This window comes from Epinephelus moara, chromosome 10 (assembly GCF_006386435.1).
Source record: "Epinephelus moara isolate mb chromosome 10, YSFRI_EMoa_1.0, whole genome shotgun sequence".
NCBI classification, from domain to species: domain Eukaryota; kingdom Metazoa; phylum Chordata; class Actinopteri; order Perciformes; family Serranidae; genus Epinephelus; species Epinephelus moara.
Genome location: NC_065515.1, coordinates 38,757,083 through 38,765,445, shown reverse-complemented (window position 1 = coordinate 38,765,445; position 8,363 = coordinate 38,757,083).

The following is an 8,363-nucleotide window of genomic DNA, read 5'->3' as shown; positions in this document are numbered from 1 at the left end:
CAGCCGCGATGTCTGGGCCAGGGGAGGGGCAGACTGATCAAATCTATTGAAGAACAGATTCAGATCATTCACCCACTTCTGGTCGCCTCTTGCCTGGGAGTCTGGTTGTTTGTGTCCTGAGATGGTTTTCAGACCTCTCCAGACTCCGCTGACGTCGCTCTGCTGCAGCTGTTCCTCCATCTTCTTTTTATATCCTGACACTGATGCCACCCTGAGGTCAAACAAAGCAGTGTTGCTCTCCATTTTTCATCCCTCCGATGTTTTTTTTGTGTGAAATGATCATTTCATCCTCACAGCATGAAAACAGACTTCAAGTCTGATTGTGGAGAAAACATCATTTTTGTTTGTCTTACAAACCCAAAGTAATGCTTAATTACTTAATGAAATACTGATGTTACATAAAACTGTCATCTGTTTTATATGACAATTGTGGCAGCAGAATGGGCCTCTGAAATGCATTAAAAAATGTATACAGGTACATGTAATTTCAATGTATAATGTCCTGTTACCTTCATAGATTTGTGTTGATATAAAAGAGGTGTTTCCATGTGTGTGTGTGTGTTTTTGGTCTTTTGCAGTGGCTGATGGTCCCACTACACTTCCTCTCCCCATTCTAAAGTGTTTACAACCTGTCCAATGTGTTCATCTTCTTACCTCCCTGATCTGTGATGGTTTCTCAGAACTTCTGGATATGTGGAAATGCTTTAAAATGACACAGTAATCCAGATGACTCAGTGTAGCTGCTTGTTTAGAAAGACTCCTGTTCTACCTTTTCAGCAGGATTTTAGCCACTACACACCTGCAACTGATTCACTATTTAAAAAGCTTCACATGAACTCAACATCACTGAAGTTGAAATCAATCTCACAATACAGAGTGCCACTTTAGATGACTGAGTGTTTTATTGATTGCAACAGTTAACTGGTAAAGTTGAGAAATAGCGTGACAGAGTGTGTTCAGTGGATGGTTGTGATGCTGGCTTTGTGCAGTTTGGTTCACATCCCCTCTCAGGGGCCCCTGGACACAAGAGGAGTCCTGCCCTAAAACAACAAATACATTCATTAGTACTCATGTAATAAGAGAAAATAATGTTACTCAAAATTCTGTTGGACTAATGGACACTTTCTGTTGGTAAAGTGTCGGCCTGCAGACTGAATCATCTCTGTTTTAACATTATTAATCTGTCACAGGTTATTTTAGTGCAGAAAACATTCACAGGCTTCATCTATCACACTGATTATGATGAAATATATTTAAACAAGTTAGCTATTAAAAATATCATCAGCATATGTTGATGTATTGCTATTTTTGTAAAATTAAGATACTTACTTAGTGGACTGAAACACAGATGACCACTTCTCTCCAGCTGTCTTGTTGAGGTAACACTGGGTGCACTGCAGGAACACTGAGTCTCTCCAATTAAAAGATGCAGGGAATGTCTGTTAAGAGTAAAACAGATAATCTATTATTTATTAAGCAAGAGTTAACATAAGGATAAACAGGTGCACATGTGGCTAGTTTACACAATAATATACACTAAGCTACTCACCCTTTAGTCCACAGTGAACAGCAGCAGCTCAGGTGGTGGAGAAAGAGAGATAATGGTTAGTAAATCAAATAATATTTTATTTACTGAATAAATCACATTACATGGAGAGCCAGGCTTACAAAATAACAGGTCAGAAGCTCGTACTCACCTTTTTTTAGTCCGCAGTGAACAGCAGCAGCTCAGGTGGGGGAGTGAGATAAGAGGAAAGTCAAAAATGGTTAGTGAGACTAGAAAACTTAGTAAAACAAATTTGTCAAATAAAGAAATGGTTGAAAATTATTTTTGAATGACTAAACGCATGAAATATGAATAAATAGGAATTGTATACAGTATGTAGCTGGTTCACACAATATAATACATTACTTAATTTCTCAGTAGCTCAGTCTATAGGGACTTGGGTTGGGAACTGGAGGGTCGCCTGTTCGAGTCCCTGTCCGGACCAAATATGGAGTGTGGACTGGTGGCTGGAGAGGTGCCAGTTCACCTCCTGGGCACTGCCAAGGTGCCCTTGAGCAAGGCACTGAACCCCCCAACCGCTCGGGGCGCCTGACCAAGGCAGCCTCCTAACTCTGACATCTCTCCACTTTGTGCATGTATAGGTCCTGTTTGTGCATGTGTGTGTCTTTCAGACCTGTGTGTTAATGACAAGCAAGAGTGAAAAAATTGAATTTCCCCTCAGAGGGATTAATAAAGTATATAAATATATATATCATATTCAATTCTAGCCTAGGTCACTTTTTCTCTGAGTTAGAAGCTCATACTTACTTTGTTCGTCCACGGTGAACAACAGCAGCTCAGGTGGGGGAGTGAGATAAGAGGAAAGTCAAAAATGGTTAGTAAGAAAAGAAACCTTAGCAAAATCAGGTGGGGGAGTGAGAACAGACATAAAAGATTAGGGAGACAAGTACTCTTTAAATTATTGAATATTATGAATATAATGTATTTCATATTTCATATATGTTACTTTACCTTTTTTGCCATATGAAGGCATTTTTGGTTTCTGGAGGATTATGTTAAGGGAGCAAATTGTTAGGAATATAGGCTAAATGTTAGGCAGACTTTAAACTAATTTTGGGGAGCTTTGTTGGTCACGTTTCCATGAGGATTGTTTATGTTGGATGTTCTGTTTTTTTAAGGTGACTGATCTGTAGGAGCAACTGTTGCTGTGAGAAGGAATGTAGTTTTAATTTGAACACTAATCAAGCTAATGTTTCTTTGCCCTGCCAGACGCAAAGGCAAATTTGTCTTCCTCAGCCCTGCCAGACGCAAAGGCTTAATGCACGGGGTGTCAACAGCCCTGCCAGACGCGAGGGCTACCTGGGGCATCGCCGGCCTCGCCAGACGCAAAGGCCGGCCCTCAGGATGAAAGAAAGAGAGGTTGATCCATCCACCATGCAAAGTATGAGGAGATACTCTAAATAAGTCACGGTGCAAGAAGCTACGTGGGTGTTGACAGCCCTGCCAGACGCAAAGGCTGCCTGGGGCTTTGCTTGCCCAGCCAGACGCAAAGGCAAGCCCCCTGGGTTAAAAAGGGTCAGTCCGGTGGTCCCAGTGCAAGACGCTATCTGGGGTGTTAGCAGCCCTGCCAGACGCAAGGGCTACTTTGTCTTCCTCAGCCCCGCCAGACGCAAAGGCTACCTGGGGCATCCCCGGCCTCGCCAGACGCAAAGGCGTCCTCAGGATGAAAGGAAGAAAAGTCGATCGTTCCACTGTGCAAATAATGAGGAGATAAACTAGTAAAAACCCAGTGCAAGATGCTACGTGGGTGTTGACAGCCCTGCCAGACGCAAAGGCTGCCTGGGGCTTTGCTTACCCAGCCAGACGCAAAGGCAAGCCCCCTGTGTTAAAAAGGGTCAATCCGGTGGTCCCAGAGCAAAACGCTATCTGGGGTGTTAGCAGCCCTGCAAGACGCAAAGGCTGCCATCAGAATCACTGTTCCTGCTGTAATGTGGAGGTGATGAAGAGCAGATGTGTGATTGCTCCGATGACTCAAGCAGAATATTCAGCCCATCCATCGTTGAGTCAATCCGAGTCGCTCTCTTCAGCCCATCTCCGCCTCTTCGCAGCAGCCTCTTCCCTGTCGCTGTCCTCCCTGGTCCTCTTCATGGAGGAGGCACTGCCAGAAGATTCAGGGACCACAGCATCTTCAAGCTCCTTGGAACATTCTTCTTGGGAGATGGACCCGAAGTCTTCAGCATCTAACGGAGGGATCTCGTCACCAAAGCTAAGACGGCTGTACTCAGAGTCCGAGTCCCAGTCCCAGTCCCAGTGCTCTTCCGGTTCCCCGTACATGTTTCTGAAAAGCAGATCTTCAACAGCAGAGTTTTTGGGAACAGCACGAGGGTCAGTATGAGGATGGGGAGCAGTATGAGGATGGGGAGCAGCATGAGGATCAGCGTAAGGATGAGGAGCAGCATAAGGGTAAGGAGCAGCATAAGGGTAAGGAGCAGCGTCAGGGTAAGGAGCAGCATAAGGGTAAGGAGCAGCATAAGGGTAAGGAGCAGCATAAGGATAAGGAGCAGCATAAGGGTAAGGAGCAGCGTCAGGGTAAGCAGGGAAATCGTAAGGACCATTGCGATCAGCATCAGGCACAGGATGAGGAACAGCAATGGGAGCAAGGTGGTAAGCAGGAAAGGGAGCAGGTGGTGGAAGCTGCTGCTCATCCTCTACATTACCAGCCTGAAGCATGTCCACGTCATCCACCCCGACAATGCCAACCTCTTCCTCCTCCTCCTCGTAGTCAGGCAGGACTGGGTCATCGGGGGGGCTCTCAGCGGCAGGGGGTGCGGGGCTGAGTGGCCAAAAGGAGCCTCCTGAGGAAGAATAAAATTGAAACAGAATTAAACACAAGGCTTAAAGGCCTGATGCATTACATGTACTTTGTAGAAAAACCACCAACAAACAGAGTGCCACTGCCACCTCTAAAACTCATATCAATATTGTGCAGTTCTGCTACTTTTATTAAAACATTTGAGTAGAGTAGAGTTGCATTAGAGTAATATGATGATACTTTTATGCTAGATAAATCTTGACTGGACGCAGGCAGCTAATCAGCAGCACCGTATGTGCTCTCATGACATCATGTTACATCTTAAAGTTTTGCTTTTCAGAAAAGGTTATTAGCTGAGATTCAACAGTTCAACTGTTTCACGTTGTCTGTGACAGATTACCTATAGTATGTGAAGATTCATAAACATATCTACATATTTTATTAATAATTTAGTTTAACTGTTCACTCAATCTATGCAGCATGGGTCAAGTGAGTAGTTCAAGTTCTGCTAAATTACATACATATGTAACATTATCCATACATATTGAAATGTCACATATAGGCTGTAGACAATGAGTGTGCCGAGAAGCACAGATGTTGGTGTTAAAATTTTTTGGAGAATGCCTGTTGTTGATTGTTGACAGTTTCCACAGTGTCACATCATAGCCTATCTGCTCTCCATGTCACTATATATGATGTAACATGATTGAATTGTGTCTTATTGTTATAGTCTGACTTTTATTGTGGTTATAAGAAACAAGATATGTTTCAGGGGTAAAACTAGGAATATGAACAGTGTTATTGTATAGAATTGTAGGTAAGACTTTACTTGGATAGCACCTATAGAGCATTGTAACATTTCAACAGTTTATTAGTTGAGATTCAACAACAATTCAAATGTTTTGCTTTGTCTGCAGATGTTTATTAAATGTTTAGTAGGCTACAGATGTAGTTTTCCTGGTAGATAGATAGATAAATACTTTAATTTGTGGCCGTGTAGAAAGATACTTTAATTTGTGGCCGTGTAAATAGAAACTTTAATTTGTGGCTGTGTAGAAAGATACTTTCATTTGTGGCTGTGGGGAAATCAGTGTGCAACAAGTCACAAAGGCATTTTGAAACTCAGCAGGTCAGCCACAGAGCAGCGCCCCGGAAGGAGCAATAAGATTCTCACCTGTGAGGTTTTGAGTTTCTCAGATCAGGTATCCAACAGTTTGTTCAGTAGAAATTGTCTCCAATATTTCAGCTTTTCAGCAGAAGGTTTTGCAGGTAAACTTGAGTCAAGTCCGAGTGCAAATGTGACATTCAGAAAGGCCTTGCAGCTTTTATAGGGCCTCTGTAACTCCACCGTTCTGTTGCCATGACTCTTACTGACGCACGTGTGTGTGTGTGCGTGAGCGAGTGAGAGAGATTATATACAGTAAATGGATGATTTAATTTTTTTTGGATTCATGTGTGTGCACAGAGTAGTGATGTCTGTCTTCTTGTGTTGCCTCTGCAGAAACTCCTGCAGCACCTGATGCGTCTGGCTGTATAATGATGAGCACGTGCAGCCAGACCGCTGCAGTTCACACCTTTTTATGGTATAAAGTTGAGTTTTATATGTGCAAATCATTTTCAGTATTTTTCCTGTATTTTTAGATACAAAGAAAATGTCCAAACAAATTGATTAAATTAAGGGCTTCAATCACCTATTTAACATTTGGGGGACCATTTTCAAATGACACCTTCTTCGATCCAACCCTTCAGGGTGGTCTGGGGAAATCTTTATACAAATAAGGCTAAACCATTTTAGAGCATTTCAAAACAAAAATCATAGATCAAGGGATCACAAAGTTTTGATGACTGAGTGCCATTTTCAGGAGCAAGCATATGATTGAGGGCCGCACAGGAAAAGTGCACACACTATGACTTTATTATAATATTTTATTGACTTTTTTATTTCATACTAAACTATGATTTTTTTTTATGAAATACAAACATTTTACAAAACTTCTCAACAGTGATATGGTCTACATAACACTCATATAATAATCTAGTTTTACACTTTTTAATACATTTGAAAAATCTGAAATATTTGGACTGTTTTTTTATTTGATAATTATTATTTAGTTGGCGGTGAATGGTTGCCTGTCTTAATCTTTTTTTATTAATATATCAGGAGGGCATTTTGATCATACATGAATATTGTTTATTAGTTAATTTATACAGTCATGAAATAACATGAGAACAATGAAATTACTCAGGTTTGTTATTGGAGGACAAAGTTGCCTTGAGCCAACATGAAGATTAAACAGACACAAATAAAAAGGAACCGATATATTCACAAAATAAAGTTCCAGTCAGAGATCATTGGGAAATCTCAGAAAATATTGCATGAAGTTACCTAATTATCTTAAACTGATTTGATTACAAGCTCTGATCCATCTACTTAAATTGCAGAGCAACTCTGTAATTTGTTCCTTGAATGTTTGTAATACTAACTAATAGCTGTGTGAAAATGGTTACTGATCTTGTGGCCTGAAATGACAAATGGCTAGATATTCCAAAATAATAATCAAATAATGGCACCTCATTCTTATGTAAGAAAAGTGCAACAAAGTAGAAAAAAATTGAGATTGTTTAAAATTCTTTTAGATCAGTTTACTACATTAATGACAGGGAATTACAAATTTGTTCCAGCAGTAGTTATTGTCTTCCTTCAAAGCTCGAAAATGTGAATCTGATTTAGAGGACATACTTAATAATAACAATACATTTTAATAATAGAGTGTTTTCATTTAAAGACACTTTACATACATTGAAATCATCCTAAACAACACACTGAAAATTTTACACCCACAAAATCACACATTAAAAGGAGAAAGTAGCCTACATTTAAAACTTTGCTTTGTATGTGTTCCAAATAGGACTGAATCTTCATGACTGGTGTGTTGGAGAGGTCAAGAGGAGTTTTGGAGGCTCAGTTTGTTGGAGTAAAAATGACCACACAGCCGTTCATAAGTTGTTATACTTGGACTGAATGTCTTTACAGAAAAAAGGCTGATTGAAGCAGTGTGATGGTGGTTATATTGTGGATTCACCACCAGAGGCTGCAAAGAGAGACAAAGATGTTTGTCCAGAGGCCTCTTTATGAAGCAGCTGTTAGTGCTGTTTACTTGTTTTTTGAGTGTCTAATGAGGAGGGTCAGGGGTTGTGATCTGTGCATGTCGCTGCAATGACACCAGAGGGTCTGAGGAATCATAAGCTGCAGCTGCACTGAGGAAGTTCCCTCGTTCTGTTGAGATCCAACATCACAGGCAGATGAGATCTCTGCTGCCTTTTTTGACGGCATGTGATGATTTAATTTCAAAAATAACCCCAGATAGTGTTTTAAACCTCACCTGGTGTTGTGGTGCTTTTTGCAATTTATTTAGAAGAACAAGTTATAGGATTTAAGATGATGCACGTAGAATGTTATTTGGAAAACCTCCACATGATGGCAGTAGTGTAACTCTAATTACTTTTTATTAATTGATAAGTTTTTTCCTACAGATGGCACCACCTCTGTCAAATGCTTTTTAAAAATGACTTGCAATAAACTGCTATTGTGGAAAGAAGTTGATGATTTAATGATTTCAGACAGCCAGTAGCCATTTAATTTGATCTGATTTTTTAAAAATATAATTATAATTTATCATCCACAAGTAATGTGTCAGCGAAAGCAACAAACCAATATTTGTAGCTGCAGTCCAGTCTAAAATATAATTCATAGGTAATAACAAAATAGTAAGAAATAGGGCTGAATAAATAAACTCTGAAATGTTGCATTATTTCATTTTAGTAGTTTCAAATTGAGGATGATTTCAATAGACTTAAGTAATTATAAAAGATAATAAAAGATGATCAAAAGTGAAAATCACAAATAAATTATTTCTTTACGGGGAAGAGGAGCACACTGACTATTATGCAGCCTTTATTAGTGCAAATGGACAAACCTAAGCCTATTTTATAGGCCTCTGCTCGAAAATTGCATACCCATAATGAAATGAAATATCTCTGCAA